Source organism: Rhinopithecus bieti, unplaced genomic scaffold (genome assembly GCF_001698545.2).
Source record: "Rhinopithecus bieti isolate Rb0 unplaced genomic scaffold, ASM169854v2 scaffold_26607, whole genome shotgun sequence".
NCBI lineage: Eukaryota > Metazoa > Chordata > Mammalia > Primates > Cercopithecidae > Rhinopithecus > Rhinopithecus bieti.
This window is the reverse complement of record NW_016812346.1, coordinates 1192292-1219615: the sequence shown is the minus strand read 5'-3', so window position 1 is coordinate 1219615 and position 27324 is coordinate 1192292. Positions and strand designations below refer to the sequence as shown.

At 42.9% G+C, this 27324-nt stretch overlaps 1 protein-coding gene and 1 long non-coding RNA gene across 3 annotated transcripts in view; one reads left to right on the top strand and one right to left on the bottom strand.

Moving 5' to 3' along the window:
- TENM4 (teneurin transmembrane protein 4) overlaps positions 1-27324 on the bottom strand; it is a 562312-nt gene that overhangs the window by 312084 nt on the left and 222904 nt on the right. The gene's annotated exons all lie outside the window — the stretch shown is intronic.
- On the top strand, positions 919-16852 carry LOC108544696 (uncharacterized). Of its 2 annotated transcripts, none has more exons than XR_001889936.1 (3): positions 919-1053; positions 2964-3148; positions 16658-16852. It is a non-coding gene; the product is annotated as an uncharacterized LOC108544696 (long non-coding RNA). The 2 variants fall into 2 exon arrangements; XR_001889935.1 differs by lacking the exon at positions 16658-16852 and adding an exon at positions 3395-3476.

Here is a 27324-nt window from a genome sequence, read left to right as displayed (position 1 = left end):
TTGGGGAACAGTGCATTTGTAGAGTGAGCTTTGGAGTTCAACAGAATTGGGGTTTGTATCACAGCCTTACCTCCTATTAGTTTTATGATATTAGGAAAATACTTCCAGTTCCTCATTTATAATTTTTTATTTATTTTTGACAGGGTCTCTGCCACCCAGGCTGGAGTGCAGTAGCGTGATCTTGGCTCACTGCAACCTCCACCTCCTGGGTTCAAGCGATTCTCCTGCCTCAGCCTCCCCAGTAGCTGGGATTTCAGGTGTGCATTACCATACCCAGCTAATTTTTGTATTTTTAGTAGAGACGGGGTTTCACCATTTTGGCCAGGCTGGTCTTGAACTCCTGACCTCAAATGATCTGCCTGCTTCGATCTCCCAAAGTGCTGGGATTACAGGCGTGAGTCACCACGCCCAGCCCCTCATTTGTAATTTGTCCACCTGACACCCCTACCTTTTATATAGCTGCTGTGAGGACTAAAGATCATGTGTGTGAGTACACAATATGCATGAGCAAGTGGTTAGTACTCACCAAATGTCTATTAAAGGTAACAAAACCACTCCACCAAGAACCCCATTCATGACTCCCCCTACCGTTCCAGTTTTGGAAAGATTCTGTCTACCAGGCCACATTTATTAAGCCAATATACATTCATTTCCTCATCTTTTATTAACCAAAGACACAATATAATCTTCAATCAGAGCTTCTGATGAGCTTGAGATAACCAGTCCCATACCACACTGAGTTGTTAGAATTTCAGACAAAAATTAAGAAACACGATATGTTGTTTCAGGGTGTTTGTTACAGCCTCTTCCTGAGTAAATCTGTCAAGCTTTATGACATAAATAGTTCCAGAACTAAGTAAATTGTTCCATCATAAACTTCAGGAGCCCTGGGATGAGAACGGCAGAACGGCACTGTGCCCTCCCAGGCCTCATCCCTGTCTCTCCTTTCTCCCATGCATTCCCTGGTCTCTTCTCAGGCCTCTGGGTTGCTCTGAATATTCATAACTAACATACGGGAGACCCTAACAAGGTGCCAGGCAGACTTTCTGTGAGGTACAGTTATTATTGGAAACATGTTAATTTCCTTCCTCTTATTCATTGGCAACTTTGAATTTAAGTGGTTTCCGAGGTAGGGTACACAGAACTATTTCCTAGGATGTAAGAAAACATTTTAACTCATGTATTTCAAATTCCTATTTAGTATGTTTTTTAACGCATGTAATACAGGATTGCTTGGAATATGTGTATGAAAATGCACTGCTATACCAATTCAGCATGTACAGGAGCAAGGGAGGGTCACATTGAGAGTATGGGCTCTGGAGCCAGACTGCCTACATCTGAAATCCAGTTCCACTACATGCCAGCTCAGTGACCTTGGGTAAATTACTTCGCCCTTTGCACCTCGATTTCTACACCTTTATAAAGGAAAATTAAAAAAAAAAAAAAAAAAAAGAGCGCCTACTATTTTCTGGGTTGCTCTGAGGACGAAAGAAATTAAAGTAAGTAACATGTTGAGAACTGTGTGTGGCAGCCAGTAAATACCTATAATAAATGTTCGATGTTGCTATGCATAAATATGTACATGTAAAGTGAGGACTAGCTGTCTTCATCTTTTCTTTTTTATAAAACAGTGTATGATCACGAAAGTATGGCAAATCCTGTTTCATTCCACAAACATTTCCTAAACACTCAGTGATTGGGCTAGAAGGTGAGGGAGATACAATTAGGAAGCACAGCTTCAAGGGAGCTGGAAGGAGGGGAGGGATAAGTGCACAAGGAGGTCTCAGCAGGGCAGAGGTAGGACCTGTCAAAACAGAACCACAGCCCAGTTCAAGGAGCTGGGGGGCTCATTTCAACTGGAGGAACTGAGAAACACTTTACTGAGCCTTGGAGGATTTCAACGAGAAGAGATAGGAGCATTAGTATCTGTGGTAGAGGGAGGAATACTCTGGCCTAAAGCCTTCATCCTTCACCAGGTCTTTAGCAATCTGTCTTCCCACCTGACCCCTTACCTCCCAAGTCTCATTGTTAGGATTAGCTTCTCCTTACCAAGTTCAGTGAGACTAGCTAAGACATGCTGGCCTGCTCTCATTTCCATGGACTCAGTGCTCTCTCTTTTGCCAAGTTTGCAGAGCTCTAGGGCACTTTCTGCATTAAATCTATCTGAATGGCAATCTATGGAGCATAACCACAAAAGTTTTGCCTTTTAGCTTTTGCGCAAGCTTGTTCCTTCTCCCTGGGGCATTTCCTTTCCTCTTCCGTCCTCCTCACAACTACCACCCTATATGTCTCTTAGCTTCCACTCATCCTTAGGGTTTAACTTCATGACCTCCTCCCTCAAGAAGCTTTCTTGATGCTTCAAGCCTGCATTTGGCAACCCCTTTAGGTGCTCCCACAACTCCCTAGACTCTCCCTGTTGCAACATTTCTCACCCTGCAGTATTTACTTGTCTGTGTCCACCCACTAGCTTGCCTTGCAATTGCCATATGTGCCTAGTGCAGTGTCATGCATGTAGAAAGCAGTAGTAAATATTTGTTAGATGAATAAAGGTAGAAGGAAGGTAGGAAGGAAGGAGAATACCTTGATTATGGCACAAAAGTCTATGTCAAGAGAGCAGTGATAAATGAGACAGAAGTGAGAACACTAGAAAAAGGAAATCAGACCTTAATTGGGGAGTCATGGATATTTTTAAAGCAGGAAAGTGACCAGACCTAGGGCTGTACTGTTGAAGGATCTGCTCTTTAAACATAAGGCACCTGCTCAGAAACCTAGATCTCCTTTCTAACTGGCTCAGCCCAGGCAGGATGTTGAAAATCCAGATGATCTTCTGAGCTTGCTTTTTGGGTGGGGCTCAGACGTATGTTTGCGTGGGCAAATAAGGATGCCTGATTCCATGGGACTGGGGTGTAGGTGTGCCTTCCCACGTGTCCTGGTTATCAGCTGAAGGGAACCTGGCATTGCAGATTCTTATACTGTGTCTGTGGTAAAAAAGAGTGGGATGACTGAAATGAACCTCCTCACACCTGACTCCAACAACCAAGAGGACCAGTGAAGGATGCAGGGGAACCATCCAGGTTTCGAGAGAGGCGGTCTCCATGAGCCCAGCTCTGGCTTATAGGAGATGAAGATGGAGAAATAAGGAAACAAAGTGAGTGATACAGTTTGGATATCTGTTCCCTCCAACCTCATGTTGAAATGTGATCCACAGTGTTGGAGGTGGTGCCTGGGGGGAAGTGTTGGAACACAGGGGTGGATCTTATGAATTACGTGGTGCTCTCCCCATGAAAATGAATCAGTTCTTGCTCTGTTAGTTCACTTGAGATCTGGTTGTTAAAGAGTCTGGGACCTTCCCCCTCAGTCTGGTTCCCTATACTCATGCTGCCTCTCTTTCCAGGTGACACACATGCTCTCCCTTTGCCTTCTGCGATGAGTAAAAGTTTCCTAAAGCCTCATCAGAAGCCGAGCAGATGCTGGTGCTGTGCTTGTATAGCCTGTAGCACCATGACCCAAATAAACCTATTTTCTTTTGTTTGAGATGGGGTCTCGCTCTGTCACCCAGGCTGGGGTGTCGTGGAACAATCTTGGCTCACTGCAAACTCTGTCTCCTAGGCTCCAGCGATCCTCCCACCTTGGCCTCCTGAGTAGCTGGGAGCACAGGTGTGTGCCACCATGCCTAGCTAATTTTTTGTATTTTGGGGACAGACGAGGTTTTGGGGACAGACTGCTATTTTCTTTATAAAGAAATTCCAGCCTCAGGAGTTCTTTTATAGCAATGCAAAACAGACTAACACAGTTAGGGATTGCAGACACCTGTATGGTTGAGATTGGCAGAGGGGTGGGGCATTTACAGAGCTTCTCCTGGAGGCCAGGAACTGGCCCAGATTCTCCACAAGATCTTTTCCTTAAAACACTCTCAGTAGGAAAATTCATCTCCATTTTTCAGGTGAAGAAACAGAGGCTTAGAGAAGTGAAGTCAATTGTCTGTAGTCATAAGGCCCAGATGAGAACCCATAACTTCACTGCTGTTTCCAAGTGGTGGTGAGAACGAAATTCATCAGCTCTGGTTTGGATTTTCCACCAGGCATAGGGAAAGGGAGAGGCCCATCAGGGGAACACAGCTAAAGCAGAAAGACCATGAACTTCCTATTGGGCAAACCAAGGATCAAAGCCTAATGTGGCTGCTGGCTATGTGACCTTCAATAAGTCACTTTACTTCTCTTAGTGTTCATTTTCTCCTCAGAACAAAAGGAGTGACGATACCCACTGCAAACAGTTGCTGAAGGACTGGTGATCTTATGCTCACCACGAGCCCAGCAGTCTGCTCGCTGATGGTAAAGGCTCAGCCAATATTGGTTTCCTCTGCCATCTCTCCAGCTGTAGGTCTGTCATAGAGAGAACATGGTGGTTTTGGAAAAGAAGCAATAACAGATTTGCAAGCCTGCCAATTACACTTTTATCAATGTGTTACTTGATGATATCAGAAAAAGGAGAAATGTGTTAGGGAAACTGTCCTAATACATAAAGAGAACATAGGACAAGGGAATCCTAAGATCTGCAGAAACAATTTCCGTTACACCCTTGTGTGAATCGGTGATGGTAACTTTCTCTTGCATTTGAAATCTAACGTATAAATAGAGCAAGCTAGTTGTCCAAGAAGAACATTCAACCATTGTGGATTCTTAGGTATCTTTGGAACATTCATGAGACTAAAATTATAAGGGCTAGCTGATGAACAAGTTTATTACTCTGTCAAAAAGAAAGACCATTAACAAAATGTACTTTTTAACACTTTGCTCAGCAGTCCTGAGAAATCCATCTAAATGCCCAAACGGAATCTTATTGGTCTATGATACCATCTAGTCTATGGTAGGAAAATTCACGTGAGCTTACACAATGGAAAAGTGTGAGTCCTCAACTGTAACATGAGCACTAGCTGTGGGCTGCAGGGAAGGCACTTTCCTCCCTGGATTATCGGAAGAGCGTCCTAATAACCTTTTAACTGGCAGCCCTGTAATTTAGAATCTTGTGTGTAAAACACTCAGCCCAACACACAGCCATTAGTCAATAAATGACACCTAGAAAGAAAACAAAATAAAATCCTTAGACCTAAGTAGGTACCTCATCTCAGTGGCACACTGCCCTGATGGATTCATCCTTTCCAGAAACATTTTAGTTTGTTCACCTAAAACCAAATGCATTCTTTTTCTTCTCATATGCTGGCCACAGGGCATTCAGTTGCTTCATTGAATAAGTGAAATTACACTCAGTTCTGAGCAGAGGATGGGGCACTGAGGAAAACTAAAGTCTCCTTCTGATAGAAAGGTCTGCAGCTCGTGGAGGGTCAGGAATTCTAATGCACTGGTATCATGCCCTGCTTTTTATTCCAGTGAGTTATGTTCTTCTCTACTGCTTGAATAGACTATCCTGCCAAAGAGGGACCACCTATTGCTCACCTATGTGCTCTGGTCTTACTCAGAGTCTCAGCTCAGCAAAGAAAGACAGCTGGTTTCCCTAGTTATTTAAAATGGGTTGAATCCACTTTTGCAAAGCATTTCAAAGAACTGGAAATCTGAAAATCTAGACTGACTATTCATTCGGGTTTGTCAGTGACAGCCCAAATTTACATCTGTTATCCTACATTAATTAATAATAGTTCCCCCTTTACTGTAAAAATGTCTTGACTTGGTCAATTAATTACATGGCCACCCTGTTTGAGGGCAGTGAAGTACAGATTCAGTTCCACATCACAGGCTGCAGTCTGTAGCAATGGAATAGTGGTCAAGATAGCTGGGTGCAGGTCAATAAAGCAGTCCAAGATCGTGGGCAAAGCAGCCCAAGATCCTTTCCTCTGTTAGATGGTTATTCTCTAAGGTTCCTTTATAGTCCAACAAAAGATAGCAGAGCTGTAGTCTATACCTCAAGAGGTTGCTCTGAGGGTTAAAGGAGACTATGGAAAAAATGCAGGATATAAATGACTTAATTTACAATGGAGAGTCAGATTCCTCTAACATAGCAGATACTTAAAAATATTTATGGAACAAATAAATTTGTATAAATGCATAGGAAAAAAGATTGGTTAAAAATAAAAAAAAACACATTAACAATGGTTATCACTGTTACAGGCAATTTAAAATTTTAATATGTTTTATAGCTTCAAAATTTCTACATTTAGTATATATAGTTCTTTTTATTCTTATTTATTTATTTAAAAAATTTATTTTAGAGGTGAGGTCTTGCTGTGTTGCCCAGGCTAGAATGCAGTGGCTATTCACAGGCACAATCATAGGGTACTGTGGCCTTGAACTCCTGGACTCAGGTGATCCTCCTGACTCAGCCTCCTGAGTAGTTGGGATCATAAGTGTAAGCCAAGTTCTTTTATACTTTTAAAGATTATTTTAAAACCTCATGAGCAAATGAAATAATAAATGTGAAAATATCTGGCATCTGGTAGGTATTCATAGACGTTGATTTTAAGCTTTTTTTTTCTTTTCAAGACAGAGTCTTGCTCTGTCACCACAACAGAGTACAGTGGCACAATCTCGGCTCATTGCAACCTCTGTCTCCCAGGTTCAAGTGATTCTCCTGCCTCAGTCTCCAGCTGGGACTATAGGCAAGCACCACCATGCCCAACTAATTTTTGTATTTTTAGTAGAGACAGGGTTTCACCATGTTGGCCAGGATGGTCTCAATCTCTTGACCTTATGATCTGCCTGCCTCGGCCTTCCAAAGTGCTGGGATTACAGGCATGAGCCACCATGTCTGGCCCCTTAAATAAGATTTTTATACATTAATATTGGTAGTATAATTTAGTATAAACTGATTTTTAAAATGTGAAAGCTTTTCAACTGAGCAATTCCACTTTTAGGAATTTATCCCTAAAATTAGGATATCTCAGAAGATTTACACTAAGGATATTTATCACAACATCATTTGTAATAGTAAAAGTAAAACATTTAAAAAATGTTAAAAGGAAAACATCCTTAATGTTAAAAAGTAAATGCTTACTTGTGTAATGAAGGGATAATGCTGATATTACACAGATATTATAAGATATGTTTGTAAAGAATATTAAGCGATGTGGGAAACAGGATATAAAAAGAGTTTTATGCAAAATTGTGTAAAAAGTAATTCTGACTTTTGTTCAATTGTGTATGGGTGCAATCTGTACAAAAATGTTAAGACCAGTTACCTTAGGGCAGTATATTAGAAATAATTGTTTTCCTGATTTTTAAAATATATTCTAATTTTTTCAAGTAACACATGTGACTATGAGATTTTTTTAAAAAGCAATAAATGCTATTTTTAACAGAATTAGACACACATACAGAAAAGTCAGCCATGATGACAGTTTCTCCCTTGGGTCCCTAATGGGAGGAGCTCAGCAGACTCACAGCCTCCCAGGTCTTTTCCAGTCTATTCAATCTTGTGGGTCTTACTCCCCTGGCCTGGCAGCTCACAGTAAGTCAACTCTCCTTGACAATGGTTATTTTCAGGAGCGGGTCCCGGGCCATTTGTCTCTGTGAGTTATGTTGGAAAAATGGTCTTTAAAAAACAGGATGCAGTAAATTTCTCAGGCTCGTCATTTGATCTCCAGCTTTCCTCCTCACAGATTTCTTGGGGACTTAAAAAAATTTTTTTAAAAAGTGTTTGCTAGGAACAGACCTGTTTCACCCGCCTGCCTGGGCGGCTTGTCTCCTGAACACCGAGAAGAGAGCCCCTTAGGTTTCTCTGGTCTTCACACAGGGATGGCCTGCCAGCTAGTCTGCTTGTTTGACACAGGTATATTCGATGAGGACTTTCACTGAGTTTTTAAAAATATCAGGCTTATTGACACATAATTCATATACCACACAGGCCACTCATCTAAAGTGTTCAATCCAATGGGTTCTAGTATATTCGCAGAGTATTTCAACCATCACCACAATCCATTTTAGAACATTTCGTCACCCTAAAGAGAAACTCCACACTCATTAGCAGTCACTCCCTATTGTCCTCCAATTCCCTTTAGCCTAGGCAATCACTCATCTACTTTCCGTCGCTACAGATTTGCCTATCCTGAGCATTCATAAAAATGGGATCATACAATATGTGTTCTTTTGTGGCTTCTTGCACTTAGCAAAATGTTTTCTCAAGAGTTCATCCAAGTTGAAGCAATGATTAGGATTTCATTTCATTTCACTGACTAATAACATTGCATTGTATGGATATACCACATTCTGTTTATCCATTTATGAAACTTGGGTTGATTCAAACTTTGGTTATTTTCACTTTTTGGCTATTACCCATAATACTGCTGCAAATCTTCGTGCCTACATTTTTGTGTGAGAGTATTTTTACCTCTTTTGGGTATATACCTAGGAGTGGAATTGCTGAACTGTATGCTTAACCTTTTAAGGAACTGCCAAATTGTCTTCCAAAGTGGCTGTATCATTTTAAATGCCCACTGGCAGTGTATGAGGGTGCCAATTTCTCCACATCCTCACAAACACTTGTTATTATCTGACTTTTTTGTTCCAGCCACTACAGTGAGTATGAAGCAGTATCTCACTGTGGTTTGATCTGCATTTCCCCTAATGGCATATGATGCTGGGCATATTTTCATGTCCTTATTTGCCATTTGTACATCTTCTTTGGAGAAATGTCTATTCAGATCCATTGCCCAATTTTTGATTCGATTTATCTTTTTATTACTAAAGTGTAAGTACTGTTTTTTTTCCCCAAGAATTTGTTCTGTGCTTACTCTGTCAGGCAGTGTTCTAAGCATCACTGATAGACAAGGAAGACAAAGCCCTTGCTCTCAAAAGCTTACATTCTAGTGAAAGAAAACGTTAATGAACAAGTAAGCAAATAACTATATAGAACAAGATCAAATGTGATAAATATTAGACTGGTGCAAAAGTAACTGCGGTTTTGCCATTAAATATAATAGCAAAAACTGTAATTACTTTTGCACCAACTTAATACAAAGTTGTCAGGTGGGTACAAGGTTAGGAGTGATGGCATGGGCATGTTGTTTTAAATAGCATGGTCAGGGAAGCCCTCACTGAGGAGGTGACATGTAAGCAGAGATCTGAAGTAAGTGAAGGAGTGAGCCAAGCAGATACCGGGGCAAGAGCTTTTAGGCAGAGGGCCTCACAACTGCAAAGCCCCTGCAGCGGGACCAAGTTCATCTGAGGGACAGTGAGGAAGCTAACAGGACTAGAAAGGCATAACAATGAGGTAAACGCTAGGAAATCAGCCTTGAGACATTGTCAGGGGCCAGGTTAAAGATGTGCAAACACTGCAAACTAAAGGTCATGATGCCTGGGTGTTCTTATTAGCAAGTTCCCTGAGGGCGGGGACTGCTTTATTCATATGGCCACAGGCCACATGTTAATTCCACATGTAGTGGTTACTTCACTACATATCACAACCAATTTTGACCTAATGAACTCCTAATAAAAACAACATTTACATGTGAGTAGTATTTATTCTACATTTTACACAGGATTTTCACAGCCATGATCTCATGTGATCCTTACCACATCCAGGAAGGGTAATGGCCATCATCCCCATTTTACAGATAAAGAAACTGAGGTTAGGAGCGGTGATATGACTTGTGCAGGGACACACAACTTGTAAGGGGCCAAGTGGGGCTCCAACCCAGGAGAGAGGCAGCAAGAAAGATCTGGATTTAAAACTGATTATTGTGATTTTAGGCAGGTTGGTTGATCTTTTAGAGCTGGGGAGCCTCAGGGTGTGGTCCTACCTTACAGGAGTCCCACGCAGAGTAAATGCATACAAGCATGCATGTCTGGGGCCTACCTTGGGCCTGACATACAGCAGGTACTCAAAAGTGGAAGTGGTAGCTCTCCCACACCTTCCTTTCTTTTTCTTTTCCTTTTTTCTTTTTCTTTTTTGTTTTTTTTGAGACAGAGTCCCAGGCTGGAGTGCAGTGATGCAAGCACCTGGGCTCAAGTGATTCCTGTGCCTCAGCCACCCAAGTAGCTGGGATTACAGGCATGCCACCATGCCTGGCTAATTTTTATATTTTTAGTAGAGACTGGGTTTTGCCATTTTGGCCAGGCTAGTCTCGAACTCCTGACCTTATGTAATCTGCCTGCCTTGGCTTCCCAAAGTGCTGGAATTACAGGGGTGAGCAACCACGCCTGGCCTGCACCTCCCTTTCATCACCAGCCCCAGCCACACATCCAGGCAACCCCTCTGTGTGAAACCCTGAGTGGGCACTGGAGGCATGGAACTAAGTCTACCCCTTCCCCTGGAGGGGCACACAGCCTCATGGGTGAAAGAGACAAGCAGGATTGGCTCAAGAGGGAGAAAAGCTGTGAGGGAGGTACTGGGGTATGGGAGTGGGGTGGGTGGGGCGACAAGTGGAAGACTCACTGAGCTCTATGTGTCAGCTGCAGCTCCTAGTGTCTCACAGATTGTTCTAACCTTGCCCACAGGCTGCCTCCAGAGGGGTGTAAGATGGTTCATTCACACCTCTGGAGGCTGAAATTGGGTTGGTGGAAAGGCCAATTTCCATGGGACGTGGGAGAGAGGGAATGCGCAAAGCAAGCTGGATTATCTCTGACTGTCAAAATCTGCTGGCCAACATGACCAAAGAGCCACTGAAATTTATGGCAGACCTTGAACAATCTGTGGTCACAGAGTGCTCTCTTCAATAGGGAGGCTTGGGCTCTGCACTTTTGTATTGAGATTTGATTAAGAAAGTGCTTCCAAATAGCTGTTTTCAAGTCATTTATTACTTCCTCTGGACACACACACACACACACACACACACACACACACATAAAATATATTTTCCTCCCTCCACTCAATTTACACAGTGGCAAAATTCCAGGCCTCAAGACGAAGTAAGAGCACAACCTAATAGTCCAGCCTCCTACTCAGATACTTGAGGAATGATGGGGGTATTAGGTACAAAGGAAAGGGGCAAGAGATAGAAGGATTCAGAGGGAAACCAGCCAGGTATGGGAAGGTAGGAGGGCAGGGATATTAACTGGGTACCTACTATGTGTCCAGGACTGTGGAAGGCCCTTGATATAACTTATCTTAATCAACCCTCATGCCCCTTGAAAGTGTGAAGATTTCTCCAGCTGACAGATACAGACTTGGAGACTCAAACAGAGGCAACTTAAGGTCACTCAGCCAGTGGGTACCAATCTGGGTGCTGAATCTTGGTCTACTGAACCCTATGCCCACATGCTTCTGACTAAAATAACCTTAATAAATAACAGTAATAAACCTAAGAATGTACATTTGTAAATTCACGAGTTTACTTCCTTGATCTTTCATCAGCCCTGGGAAGAGGACAATAATGTTCAAAGTGAAGCCATTTGCTCAAAGCTACGGACCTAGTGAGGTGTGGATCTGGGCTTCCAGCCCAGGCCACCTGAGCCTACAGCCCTTCCAGGGCCTCATTCTGTCTTTCATAGCATCTTAGAGTGACAGTCAGGGATTAGTGTAACCAATGAACCAGGCAAAAAACCAACCAGTGGGGAAGAAAACCCAAAGCATATAAAATAAAATCCAAGTTGTGTATTTATCATTTGTGGAGTTTCTGAATATCTGTTATAGTTCAATAAAAGTTCTAAAAAAAAAAAAAAACAGAAAGCCATGTGGTGTGGATGTAAGCATATACTAAGAGATTTTTCTAAAACAGCTTTTCCCCAGTAAATGCCCTGATTCGAAACAGCTTTCCATGAACTTGATCACTGCGCCAAGGTCTCTTGCTTGCATTAGATTTCTATAAAGATTTGTGAAACTTTTTTGGGGAAAGCACAAACATAATGAGGACCAAGACTTCTAGAAATTTCTCTACTGTCACTCCAAGAAATCTTGAAAATCGAGGAAGGCAGTGGGGGAGAGTGGACAAGTAGAGAAATGGCTTCCCAACCTTGCTCCTGAGTGACCAAGTCTGGTTTTTAAAGCAGGAACCCTTTAGGCAGCTTCAGGTCCAAATCAGAAGAAAAACAAACTTTTTTTTTTTTTTTTTAATCCTAAATTGCACTTTTTACAGAAAGAAGCCTTTGAGATAAGAGAAGAGAAAGGAATAAGCATTTGCCAAATAGCTTTTGTGTCTGGGACTGCACTAAGCACTTGCCACGTGCTTTCCAACATAGCTCCACAACAGGAATCACTCTTGCACTCAGCAATATTACTTGACATTTAATACGCAACAGAAATTCATTGTCTCATGGTTCTGGAGGGCAGAAGTCTGAAATAATGATATGGACAGGGCCATGCTCTCTCTGAACCCTGTAGGGGAATGCTTCTTTGCCTCTTCCTAGTGCTAGTGGGTTGCTGCCATCTCTGGCATTCCCTGGCTTGTAGCTATATCACTCCAGTCTCTGCCTTTATCATCACATGTGTGCTCCCTGCATGGTGCTGCCTTCTAAGAACACCAGTCATAGTGGAGTAGGTTCCCACCCTCCTCTACTATGACCTCATCTCAATTAATTACATCTGCAACATCCTGTTTTCACATATGGTCACAGTCTGAGGTACTGGTGATTAGGACTTCAATATACCTTTCTGCAGGGCTGGGTGGTGGGTCAATAGTGCCCAACATATAATACTGTCCTTGTGGAACTCACAGTATAAAAGCCCCCTTTTACAGATGAATACATTGAGGCACAGAGAGGCCAAGTGATTTGCTCAGGATCAACAGGCAGTAAACTGCAAATCCAGGTCTGATTCCAGAGCCCATTTTCGGTCTACTAGACTACCTTGTCTAGCCTACGCAGGTTCTCCTCAGCTGGTGGTCATTTATAGAAAAGGAGCTTTATTCATCATCACTAGTCATCAGAGAAATGCAAGTGAAAACCACAAGGAGATACCATCTCATGCCAGTTAGAATGGCGATCATTAAAAAGTCAGGAAACAACAGATGCTAGAGAGGATGTGGAGAAATAGGAAGGCTTTTACACTGTTGGTGGAAGCGTAAATTAGTTCAACCATTGTGGAAGACAGTATGGTGATTCCTCAAGGATCTAGAACCAGAAATACCATTTGACCCAGCAATTCCATTATTGGATACATACCCAAAGCATTATAAATCATTCTACTATAAAGACACACGCATACATACGTTTATTGCAGCATGGTTCACAATAGCAAAGACTTGGAACCAACCCAAATGCCCATCAATTATAGACCGGATAAAGATAATGTGGCACATATACACCATGGAATATTATGCAGCCATAAAAAAGGATAAGTTCATGTCCTTAGCAGGGACATGGATGAAACTGGAAACCATCATTCTCAGCAAACTAACACAGGAACAGAAAACCAAACACGGCATGTTCTCACTCATAAGTGGGAGTTGAACAATGAGAATACGTGGACACAGGGAAGGGAACAATATACACTGTGGCCTGTTGAGGGGTTGGATGGGTAGGGGAGGGACAGCATTAGGAGAAATACTTAATGTAGACGACAGGTTGATGAGTACAGCAAACTACCACGGCACATGCATACCTCTGTAACAAACCTGCATATTCTGCACATGTACCCCAGAACTTAAAGTATAATAACAAAAAAAAAAAAAAAAAAAAAAAAAAAAAAAAAAAAAAAAGAAAGAAAGAAAAGAAAAGGAGCTTTAGCGTAAATGATCCATTTAGTCCTTGGAACACTTTTACAAGGTAGGTATTATTGTTTCCATTTTACTAATGGAAAGAGCTCGAGACAGACTAAAGTTAGTTGGTCCATAAGAGGAGAATCAGGAATGAACCAAAGTGGGCAGGTTCTCTACCCATCCTTTTTGTCTGTAACCACACCAAAAGGACAAATGCCATTGTCATGGGGGAAGTGGACACCAGAAATCAATTAATGAAAAGGCTGGTCACCCTGACCAAGGGCACTAGATTGGGGGAAAAAAATGAGAGTTTTGAATGTTTCTGTTTCTTGTAACCAAAAAAGCTCATCTGGAAAGAAAAGCATTCATACTTTGGAGGTTAAGTGTATTCACCATCCAAAGCTCGGAAGTTCAGATCTTGCCCTGCTCTGGAGAACAGAGTCTGACTGCTGCTAACAAAACAGGGTTTCTTGCTTTCTGAAGTGGAGAGCACTGAGTGAAGCTTGTGTACAAAGCTTCTCGGTGTTTCCTGGGCAGATCATGACAAGCAGCATTCCTGTGACATTAGTGCTGGCGCACATGGGCTCCATGTGCCTCAGATTTCATGGGATTTGGGAAATGAGGGAAGAGAAAGGTGCCTGCAGGGTGGGAAATGCATTCAGAATGTTTCTGCAAGCCAAATTCTCAGTGTCCAGTGGTCTGTGAGATTGGGAGGGGTGGCTGGTTCTGTGTGATTTGTCATAGGTCCCTGGGCTAGTCGGAGGAGGGCAGTGCCAGCAACTTGAGGAAGAAGGCTAAGCATCCCTCTGGGGTGTCCTGCCACCGAAATCCTGCCTGCTTAATTCTCAGCCCTCCCAAGAGAGGGACTCCAACCAGCACCCCAATTTAGTCATAGAGGGGAACTTGATTAGGTCCCTCACCTGCCTTTGAGAAGTTCCCAGTTTAGAGGCTGAGCAAACCCAGAATATGCAATTCCCCTACAATGTTGTGAGAGGGAAATACAAAAGATCAAGGCCTTAATTGATGGAGCGTTGGGGCTCAGTGGCCCCTTGCTAGAGAAAGGGAAGTTTAAGCAGAAGTCTAAAGGTGAACCAGGAGTTGGCCAGGTTAAGAAGGCATTGTGGGTATGCATGTGTGCTGTGCGTGCACATATGTGTTGTACATGCCTGTGTGTCTACAGCAGTGGGCTGGTTGGAGTGTCCCAGGCAGAAAGAACAGCTTGTGCCAAGGCTCACAGGGAGGAAAGAGTACAATACAGCTAAGGAACTCCAAGTACTAAGAGTTGAGTATGTTGGGAGCAGAGGTAGGGATGGTGGTAAACAGACAACTGGGGAGAGAGGCCATGTTCAAATCCTATAAAGGCTTCTGGTAGAATCCAGAGTCTGTGCCGACTCCCTGGGCTCTATATCCATCATCAGTTACCAACTTGTCTTCACCACCTGAATTGAGTCACCAAACTTCTCTGGGCCTGACATTTAGCTGAAAATTACCATGGTTACATGAGTTCCCTTCTAAGCTCCCTTAGAGTTCCAATAATAAAACTAGCAAGACTGATTTGTGCTATTCCACTTAATCCTCACATTAACCCTCTGAGTTACTATCACCCCCATTTAGTAGACGAGAGGAGATAAATTCAAAGAAGGTTAAGTGATTACATTCTGTAAGTCTATGATTTTCTGAAAGAAACTGCCCTCAAGATTTCTGACTGAATAACTGAGTCCTTGGCTCTCAGAAGAACTTTATTCAGAGAAGAGAAAGATGACTTGCTAATAACAACAATGATAATAATTGTTACTATCGATCAGGCACTTTCTCTTTGCCAGACATTGCATTCACGCTGTGTATAGACATGCATCCATTTTTAATTGTCACAGCAATCTTAAGAGGTAGGGACTTTCATTATCCCCATTTCAGAGATAAGGAAAATAGTGGTCAATCAACATGACCAAGGTCACATAGCCATGGTAAGGGGAGAGCCAGGAGGTGGCCCCAGGTGAATGACTCCACTCTGAGCTCCTAATCACTTCTCTGTGAGGCTTAAAAGGAGCAAGGCTCTATAAACTCAAGCTGTGGAATTGCACATGGGGAAGTTGAGGCCTGAAAGGTGACAGAATAAGCCCAAGGTCCCATAGGAAGGCAGCAGTGGAACAGGGTTTATGCTATTAATATCAACAATAGCAACAGTAGTGAGGGCTGGCTTAGTAGGGTGGTCAGAACGTGAACTCATGTCTGAGTCTGAATCCTAGCTCCGCCATTTACTAGCTGTACAACCGTGGGCAAGGTTTTAGTTTTCTGAGCCTCAGTTTCTTCATTTACAGAAAAGGGATAACAGTACCTACCTCACCCGGTTGTACGGGGGGTTAAAGAGTTCAGGTATGAGAGCTCTACTGAAGTATTTGCTATAATTGATTTGCTACCTGCTCTGTGCCAGGAATGGTGTTGACATACTTTATCTCTAATTCTCACAGAAACCTTTGGAGAGAGATTATTATTCCTGTTTTCTAGATGGAGAAATAAGCTTAGAGAAATTAAATAATGTATCTAAAGTTACACAGCATGAAAGGTGTAGAAGCTGGATTGGAACCTGTGACTGATTTCCAAAACTATGTTATATCCCACAATAATCTCTCTGCTATGTATACGACTTTGCAGAGAGCATTGACATCCACAACCTCATTACTATGAAGTATCTGGCCTATTTTTAAATGCTGATGATTCTTATATCTCTATGACAGGTGTGTGCATGCAGGGAGGGGATGATGAACAAGAAAGCACACCGCAAGCAGGATGGATGATTGCATTCACGTGTCATCTATTATTCTATAATAGAAATACAATTATTCTATAAGGATAGTAACAACCCATCCCATGTGCAGAACCCTCTATGGTTCGGATAACCCTTTTACACCCATTATCTCATTGCATCTCCATGACAGCCCTCTGGGGAGGGGAGTAGAGCTAATTATATTATTTTCCCTTTGTAGCAGCCACTTTTGGTTGCATAGCAATACCCACTGCCCTCCTAACAGAATCCTGACTTTGCTCACCTAGCCACACTATGGTTATGTGTCTCAGTTGGCAGATCCTGACTGGCAAGTTACAAAAGTCTCCTTCCCCATGAGGGAATGTGGACCACCGGCCAATCTGATATGAGGAGAAGTCTGGGGGTTCCCTGGATGGGGAATCATCTGGATACAGTGCCCGGGACTGTAGCAGGGGAACACAAGAAGCTGAATCTGAGCCTTGATGAACATGCCTGGAATTGCCCTATCTCTGGACTTCTTGCTAAATGAGATAATAAATGTTGAAGCTAACGATAATCATCGAAGCTGGTTTGAGTTATGGTTTTGCATAAGGCATCCTAAGATCTCCTACCTCACTGTAGACAGTCTTCATAAAAATCTACTCCCACTGCTTTCATTTCTACCCTTATTGTTGAGCCATGCCCTTTGCTAAGTAAGACCGTGCTGCTCTCATTGAGTTGCCAGCAAGCCTCAGCTCAGTTATTTGGTTCCCTCTCCACCAGCATGCACATCTCCTGCAAGCCCAGTGCCTGGCCGCAGGTCAGGACTTGCCACAGGGTAGGCATAAAGGAATCACACCTGCAAGAAGCCTGATTAGTTTGGTTGCATAATGATTCTGAGGCTGCTTCCTCAACTGATAAGTAGGATAATAACATCTGCTTTGCAGACTGCTTGTGGCGCAGGGAGTGGGTGGCGTCCTCAGTCTCCCTCCAAGGAAATGCCACTTGCCTTAATCAGTAATAATTCCTACATCTTCTGGTTGGCAAGTACCATGTGCCAGGCACTGGAACCCAGTGGTGAGCAAGCAGAGCCACCTCTGTTCTTGTGACAGTCCTCATCTAACAAGGCAGACACACATGCTTGGAGGCCTTGTCCCACATTAGCTCCAGGTCCACTCGTGCTGTGGCCTCCTCTGAAAACCAGGAGGCAGGAGTTGTCCTCTTCCTTAGGGATGAGGCCAGAGTCCATGGACTCACCCTGGGCTCCTGTTTCCTGTCTGCTTAAGTGATTGACAAGTGGCTGACACCTTGGGTGCAAGTCTCAGAGGGTCCCCTGCAGTGAGTCCGGGTATCACAGTAACTCAGGTGGTCAACTGGGCCCTGCCCCTCTGGCCCTCCTCACAACCCTAGTAGGCCCTGTGGCCGAGAGATGCATTCACACTCACTGGAAAGTTGTTCCTCTTCTTGCTGACAATTTTCCACCCAGCTGCAACATGCAACATCCGACAATCCAGCCAGGCCTGTGTTTATGCACGTCCCTCAGAAGGGCTTATACAAAGCGCAACAGATGGCTCTCCATGTCAAAAATTATTTCCTGATGCCCAGCTGAGACGTCCCAGACCCTGCAGTGCCCATTAGTGCTAAATCCCTGCTTCTCCTGCCCTTTGGCAACTTGTTATTTTCTGAGATGCTCTGGCAAAGTCTCTGAGCTCAGCCTTTTAAAAGCAGCCCTGAGCACTGTCCTTGCTGGTCCCCTGCAAGGGTCTCCGGGCAGCTCTCGCAGTTACTGACCACACAGTGGCCTGGATCTGAGGAGTTAGCTCCCTGTGACCTTTCCTGAGGCACTCGGCACTTTCCTGGCCTCTGGCCTTTGCTTGACTATGTCTTTGACCTTCAATACCCTTGCCAGTATCTTTTCTTGAAGGTTCAGTTCAAATGCCACATTTGTAGGAGGAGGAAAAATAATTCACACTTTTTGAGCACCTAGTGTATAAAATGTTCTCAAAATCTCACAGCCTATTCACATTTGTTGGTTAAGTCATTCGTGCATTCACTCACTCATTCAACAAGTATTTATAGAAAGCTATGCTCGTGTCAGGCCTTGGGTCAGGAACTGGTGAGAGGCCAGTGATGCTGCCCTCAGGAAACTTACTGACGAGTGGGTCGCCCACTCTGTGTCTAACACTCTTAGTGCCTTACTTTACAACAAAGCTGTTAGATATTTTAATATCTGTTTGCAGACGATGAAAACTGCTGCTAGTGCCACAAGCCAGCTAAACTGTGCCCTAGTCTGTGCTTTTGCTTTGTCATCCATTTGATGACACATTCTTGATGCTAACGGTGTCCTGCCTTGGGCTCTAGGGACACAGACGCATGCGTCATGGCTCTATGGGGGTTCTGATGAAAAACTGACTGGTTTTTGCACAGTGTGTTACATGCTGGAGACTAGGGGCTTCCTGAAGGCTGGGAGAGGCCTTGCCTGGCAAGTGCCAAGCCTGGCAGTGGGGACACGCTGCCCCCATGGCACACCTATCAACTGTGGAGAGGAATCAGAAGACAGAGCAGGGCCTGTCACCCTCCTCTAGAGACCTTTGAGGCCAAGCCTCTCTCCTGAGTAGTGTCCTATCCTGTGGGGCTGGAGCTGGGTGGGCTCAGTGGGGTGGCAGCTCATGAGAGGGAGGCAGGAGCCCTGGCTTTTGGCCTCTGTGTCTCACTTTCTTTGTGACTTTGAGCAAATCACCAGCCTAAACAGGACTTCATTTTCTCAGCTATAAAATGGAGGCCTCAGGGAATGTTCTAGAGAAAATGGATGGTCATCTGTCTGTCAAGGGTCATGTGGATAGGATTCCAGGAATGAGGAGGAGTAGGAGGCGGGCAGGAAAAGGCCCTGGGCCCTCTGGACTCTGGCTTTCTCTGGGCCTCCAGTTTCTTCTCTGAAAAATGAGGGAAGCAGGCTAGAGACTCAGGAAGGTTTAAGTTCAAATCCCATCTCTGCGTCTTTGGCTGAGAGAGATTAAGTCACCTATTGCAGATAATCTGTAATAGGTGACTCCAAAAGCAAAATGGGGATTTACAACATCTGCCTTGTTACACTCATATAAGGCTTAGAATATCATAAATGAAGCCTGGTCAAGTATTTGGCACACAGCAAATATCCAGCAAATGTTAATTCCCCCTTCTCTGAGGGGCTAGATACCCTTGAGAGTTCTTGAAAGGAAAAATTTTGGTGATACAGTTTCCCACCCGAGATGTCTGTGAGATGAGGAGTGTGGATTACATTTGCCATTTGGGATCAGATTCCCACTGATGAACTAAACCTTGAAAATCAGTAATTCTCCAACCTCTTACTGTTATCTGCCCTCTTATTCCTCCCAAATCCACTGCCTGAATCTCATCTACAATGTGATTGCTGCTGACATGACAAGGGACTCACTACTCGCTCCAGAGGCAACCTATTCCAGTCGCATTGAGCTCCGATTGCCATAATGTTCTTCCTTCTAATGCACCGAAATACTGTCATTACTGCTGCTGCTGCGCTGCTACTACTACTAGTAACCACAGCCAATACAGTAGAGTGATTAAGCACAGATTCTAGAGCTGTGCTGTCCAATACGGTAGCCATTTTAACTTTAAATGTTAATATTTAATATTATTTAATTATTTAATATTTAGTATTATAAGAACAAGTCTCAGCTCCTCAGGCACAACGGCCACATTTCAAGTGCACAGTGGTTCCATGCAGCTAGTGGTTACCGTATTGGACAGTACAAGTTATACACCATTTCTGTTACAGCAGTAAATTCTACTGGAGAGCGCTGCTGTAGCGCTAGAATGTCAAGGGCGGGATCCTGGCCCTACCACTTAATGTGTGATCTTACTCAAGTTACTTAACTTCTCTGTACTTCAGTTTCCTCATCTGTAAAATGGGGATAAAAATGGTATCTGCCTCACAAGGCTGTTTGTGAAAATTAAATGACTTAATGCATGCAACATGCTTAGGACTGTGGTGGCTTTACAATGCTCACTTATTCATAAAAACCATCATCAGTTTGGTACCTACTCTGTGCCATGCCCTATGTAGTATTTGATGTACACATGCCATACAGATTTTTGTTTTTTTTTTTTTTGGTCATACTGGAATATCTTTGCAAGCCAAAAGATAAATTGCTGGGCAAAATAATATTAATATTTAAAAAATTAAAAAGATAATGCCAAATCACTTTCCAAAAGAGAATGTACAGATTTTATACTCTCATTAATAACACGTGTTTCTCCACGACCTGAGCAACCCTGGGTAGTCTTAACTTTTTAAATCCTCACTGACCTTATAGGCGTAAAATAGTTTAAAGCCATTTTGATATTCATTATTTTAACTATTACCGAGTTTGAGTATTTTTCTATGTTTACCAGATATTACCATACATATCTTTGTATGTTGTGTTATTTTATTTATTGATTGGTAGGGCTTTCTGTATGTTAAAGCAGCTATCATATCTTATAAAATGCAAATATTTTCCTTGTTTCCTTTGACATTGCTTGGGTTTTTTCTTCTTTTTTTATTGCTATGCAGAAATGCTTATCATGTCTGTCTCAGTCATTTTCTTTATGGCTTCTGGGTTCAGTGAAGGTCAGCCAAGCTCCTAAGCTACTTCCTGCCATCAGTACTGCCCAGGCTCCCTCTGGGTCTACAGGCAGCAAAGAAGCACAAAATAGAGGCACCACCCCCGTGCCCTCTGGTATGCATTCAGGAGGCCCACTGCATCTAATGGAGCCTTTTCTTCCTTTCAAATCCCTGGTATCCCTCCAAGGTGTATTAGGAGATGAAGTACAATGTCTTTAGAACATTGATTTTCATTTAGGATATACTAGGAGCAATTCCCTTTTTTTTCTACTGGGCTCCTCTTTCTCCTAGAATGGAGAAGCAGGGATGCTGGGGCAGATAAAATGTGATACAAATTTGCAGTTTCCAAGGAAATTCTAACTTGGGCGTTGGCTGAAGGAGTGAAGTGAGATTTCTAAAAGTTCTGTAACTAAAAGAAACATCTCTGAAATTAAGGATTTTTAATTGTGCGGAAGGAAGAAAACTGATATTAATCAAACACATACTGTATTCCAGACACTGAGCTAAGTGATTTTACATCTTACTCTCATAAAAGCTTTCCCTTTCTATGGTTTTCAGTACAATCATCCCCGCTTTCAGATGAGGAAACTGCAGCTTGGGGAGATTACTTGGGAACCTGTCATACTTTAAGTGGATGAGATAACTTTTGCCCAGGTTCTCTGACCCTTGGCTTAGTGGTTAAAGGCTGTCAGAGTCAAATGGGAAAATTTTATCTTGGTTCTTTGGGTGATTGCCAATTTGGTTTTTCTTGTTGTTTGTTTTTTGAGACAGAGTCTCACTCTGTCATCTGGCTAGAGTGCAGTGGCACGATCTCGGCTCACTGCAACCTCCGTCTCCCTCCACCTCCTGAGTTCAAGCTATTCTCCTGCCTCAGCCTCCTGAATAGCTGGGAATATAGGCACCTGCCACGATGCCTGGCTAATTTTTGTATTTTTAGTAGAGATGAGGTTTCGCCATGTTGGCCAGGCTGGTCTTGAACTCCTGACCTCAGGTGATCCATTCACCTTGGCCTCCCAAAGTGCTGGGATGGCAGGCGTGAGCTACCCCACACGGCTGGTGATTGTCATTTTGATCGTAAGCAAATCACTTAACCTCTCTGAGGCCAGTTCCCTCAACTGTCAAATGAAGATAATTATGTTCCCTTATACAGATTCCATGAGGGTTAAGTAGGAAAAAGAATATATAAACACAAAGTCTAACGTCTGGCCCACAGAAAAAGCTTAATATATTTTAGGTATAATAATAAGAACAGCAACAGCAACAACTATTTTATTGCTTCCTCTCCATCATATTATTTCTCTACCAATCATAGTTTTCCAGCTGGGTACTTTCACATTCTTAGTCTACTCGGTGGTGCTGATGATATAATAACAGTGATGTTCATAGCAGCTTTATTCATAATAGTCTGGAAACAATCCAAATGCCCATCAACAGGTGAACCGATACATAAATTGTAGTATATTCATACAATGGGAAGCTTCACAGCAATTCAGAAAAAAACTATTGATAAATGCAACAGCATGGATGCATCTCACAGATTCTTTCACAGATTCATTCATGTTGATTGAATGAAAGAAACCAGATGCAAGAGTCCACACTGCAGGATTCTGTTTCTATACAACTCAAGAGCAATTTGAGAACTAAGCAATATTTAGAATGAGAATAGTAGTTGTCTCAGGGTAGGTGAGTGCATGAGGTAATCTTACAGGTTTGCTAAAAATGTTTTATGTCATGTCTTGATTTGGGCTATGGCTGCAGGGAAGGATACATTGCAAAATATCATTGTACATGTACTTTATACACTGTAATGCATGCATGTTATTCCTTAAAATTCTTAAGGAAGGGCAAGTAAAATGTAAATCTAAAAAATGATAAATGTGAAGGTACTACATTCAAATAATAAAAACAGTAGTTACTATTACAGCCACTTTGTATCTTGTAGGCACTGTGGAGGACCTTATTTATTCTATCTCATCTAATCTTCATTACAACTCAGAGAAGTAGGTACTACTATTATTTCTATTTGATAGATGAAGAAACTGATGGTAAGGCCAGTTACGTTGTTTCCCCCAGGCCACTCACCTACACAGGGCCAAGACTCAGGGCTGGCTCTATCTAGGTTGGTGCTATTACCTCTTGACAACACAAGGGACTCTCATGTAAGGTGTAGCCAGGTCCAAGATGGCTGCTGCTGAGCTTCACTTTCTGATATTTGCGCCCTTGTATAATTCAGCCAGTAGAGCAGACCTGTGATACCAATAGGATATTGTGGAAATAGAGAGTTTGACTTCCAAGGCTAGCTCATAGAAGATATTGTGGTTTACTCCTTAGGTTTGCTCAGATAACTTGCTCTGGAAGAAACCAGCTGCCATGTTGTGAGGATACTCAAATAGCTACAGAGGGGTCCATGTGTAAGAAACTGAGGCCTTCTGACAATAGCCAGTATCAGTTTGTCAACTGTGTGAGTGAGCTACCTCAGTGACCAACGGTCCAGCTCTGGTCAGGTCTTCAGATGGCTGCAACCCTGGCTGAAACAAAAAGTCAGATCACTACCTGTTTCTGCCTGAGGATTCCTGACTCTCAGAAACTGTGTAAAATAATAAATGTTGTTGTTCTAAGAAGCTACATTTTGGGGTAATTTGTTATGTAACAATTGAAAACCAATGCATAAGGGCTATTTGAATTTAAAGGTAAGGAGCTCTCACTGATGAGCTTATACCTTAAAGAAATCACACATGCACACAAAAAGAAATCACAAGACCAATAATCCATACCCCACCTCAGGGCTCAGATATAGGTAGCTGTTTCTCAGTGTGTGACCTGGGTTTTAAATTGTTCCTTGGTTTTCACAATCCGCCACTCCCTTTTTGTAAAGACAGGATCTTACTCTGTCCTGTCACCTAGGCTAGAGTGCAGTGGCATGATCACAGCTCACTGCAGCCTCCACCTTGCAGGCTCAAGCCATCCTCCCACCTCAGCCCCCTGAGTAGCTGGGACTACAGGCACGTGCCACCATGCCCGGCTAATTTGTTCTACTTTTTGTGGAGACAGGGTCCCACCATGTTGCCTAGGCTGGTCTCAAACTCCTGAGCTCAAGTGATCCTCCCGCCTTGGCTTTTCAAATTGCTGGTGTGAGCCACTGCATGAGGCCACAATTCCCTTTATATTTTTATTTTTGTGCTCTATCCACACAGTTAAGGTCCAGACCTAAGCCGTTGCATACTTTAGCTGTGTCCTCTCAACCCTAATCCTATAGGCCTGAATAATGTCAAATCTTACTGAGAAGAAATAAAAATTTGCAACTTGTTTATTAATAAGTTAGTCCTATTGAAGGCCCAAAATATATCAACAGTTCAGCTGTGTTTGTTATCAACTCTCCTCCTTACACATTACTATTATTATGTTCTATTAACATTAACCAGAGGTTATGTTTTGGTCAGAACTTAGAAATTAAAAACTGTGAAAGAGTCACAGGATATGGGAAAGCATCTAGAAATATTTTTGGTCCAGTCCTTCTGTCTGAGGCAGATGTTTTAACTATGTTCAAATACAATCCAGAGTTAGAGAGCCACATAATATTTTTTGGTGGCAACTTCTGTTGTTTACTTTTTGTTTAATCCCAGTAATCAAATAAATGTCTTCTCCATTTCACACGAATTTCTACTGCTTTCATTTTAGTTCCTTTTCTTTTGCTTCATCTTCTGAGAACATGAAGAACAAGTGTTAAGAACTTTCTTTAGAGAAACCCTTCATAGATTCACCGAGATTAATCAAATCACAGTTCAGCCTTCTCATCTTCAAGTTAAACAGCTCTAGATCCTCTGCACTAACTCATGAGGGTTTTTCCATTCCTTTCCTTCCAGGTAGAACCATCCCTGGACGCTTTCTCTCTCTGAAGCAGCAGTGCTTAATGAATGCAGCAATGGCCTAGCGTGGAGGATAAAAATGATGGTTTAGGCTGGGCACTATGGCTCACACCTGTAATCCCAGCACTTTGGGAGGCCAAGGCAGGCAGATCACTTGAGCCCAGGAGTTTGAGACGAGCCTGGGCAACATAGCGAAACCCCATCTCTACTAAAAGAAAAAAAAGTACAAAAAATTAGCCGAGTGTGGTGGCACATAATTGTAGTCCCAGTTACTCAGGAGGCTAAGGTGGGAGAGTCACCCGAGCCCGAGGAAGTCGAGGCTGCTGTGAGCATGATTGCACCACAACACTCCAGCCTGGGTGACAGGGGTGATGCCTTGTTTTAAAAAAAAAAAAAAAAGATTTGGCATTTTGGCCTCCTTTATTGGGTCCCAGGGTCACTTTAGAACTTATTTTCAGTTTTAGACTCACAGGTATGTTAGAGGTACAGGAGTCATTTTGTCCTAACCCATAATTTTGTAGCTGAGGAAGCATGGCCCAAAGAAGACAGCTCAAGGTTACTCAGAGCAGCTGAGCTGTATTTGGAATCCAGGTGTTCTGACTTTCCATCATGAGTCTCCAGTTGCTCCTGCTCAGCTTGGGGTCGCCTGGGTGTGGCCTCCCACCTGCACTGAATGTCTGTCCTCAAATTCCCACTGAGAACAATAGAACCCGAGCACCCTGCAGCTGGCACAGAGGACAGTCTCCATGGCAGCGCTGTTTGAATCAGGGAGGACACAGAAAACACCAGGGCCCCCTATGCCATGGACTATTCTGAAGCTGTTAAAAAGAATGAGGACGATCTAAATATACTGCGAGGGAGTAATTCACAAGATATACTGTTCAGTGGAAAAAAACAACTTGCAGAACAGCAAATAAAGTATAAGATTCCATGTGTGTTTGAAAAGTGTACACAAACACACAGATAGGAGTCTGTATAGAAATTCCTAGAAAGATACATATAAAACCGCGAACGACAGGATGGGTGTTGATGCTAAAGACCTTTACTTTTCATTTTACACCCTTTAGCAGTGCTTGAATTTTTAACCATGTGATTTTATTACTTTTATAATAAAAATCGTATAAATATTTAAAATGTTAATGCCGGGGATTTTCAGTTTGTTTTACCTGTTATGCTTCTCTGTTGTTTGACTTTTTCAACTACCATGTGTTAACTTGCATAATTAGAAAAAGTATATTAAAAAGAAATACACATGAGCAATAATGTTCTGCGTCTGAATACTTGTTTTATAGCAGTGCTGTTAGGACACAGGACCCAGAGAGATGATAAATGCTGCGTAGGTGAGATCAGACTGTAACCTGCAGTGACTTCTCAGATGGGGCATGGGGTGTCTCTGTGTGTGTGTTTGTGTACGTAGAGCTGTGTGCAGCTTGTTTTTGGTAGTCACAATGACTAAGAAGGCTGCTACCGGCACTGAATACACTGAAGCTGGGAATGCTAAGACTGTCCTGCCCCAAATCCCAGGGAGCCCTGCTGAGAAACACTGGTAGGATATTTAAAATAAGAGTTTAAAAATACATCTGTCTAGTCCCTTATTTGAATTTCACATCCCCTTTGAGCTTAAAAAAAAAAAAAAAAAAAAAAGGATTCATCATTGCCTCTTGTTGATAGGAAGGAAACATCCGAGAGGTAGGTTACCCGAAGGTCTCAGAAAGGGAGCTTTCTCTGAGAAAGAAAGGCAGATAGTAGCAAGGTGGTACCAAGCAACCAAGAGGCAAGAGCACTTGTTGAATGCTTGTACATGTAAGTACTGCACCACAACTGTGACATACCTCACCACAGTTAATAGGGTGGTGTTCTCCCTGTTTGACAGGTGAGTAAACCGAAGCCTTGAATTAGACCACCAGCCCTAGGGTACTTGGCTAGTAAGTGGCTCAGTTCAAACCTGCGTCTGTAGGAGGTTTCTAGCCCTTGCTCATCACACTTCCCCATGTGGCCTCTCTCACAGCCATGCAGGGAGACCAGGTGGCACCTGGAAGCAATTTCTCCCTTGGTTTTCCCCATGGACCCATGCTACTTCGGTAGGGAATTCACAGTAGGAAATTAACCTCTGTCTGCAAGGGCTAATTATACAGTCTAGGATTAAAAGCGCAGTGTGGGCCTGGACCCAGGCAAAATACTGGCTTCCCCACCCTGTGCTGCTGCTGGTGGTGGCGGCTGGGATGGGAACAGGAGGAGTTGCAGGAAACCCCATTCTATTTTGAGAAAATAGTTGTGTTTGATTGTCCAATAATAGCAAGCTGTAAAGCTGGGACAACTATGGATTTTCCCTAAATTTGAAAAATAGTGACTCGTTAACTTCCCACTCTGAAGGTAGATCTATTCAAAAGGAATTTAATTCCCTGTAACACGCACTGAGGAGGAGTCAGAGTTACTGCAGAGGCAGACTTCTGTTAGGAAAAGGAGTTTAGACCTGAGAGCACCTGCTGGCATGGAGCAAAGGAGAATGAGC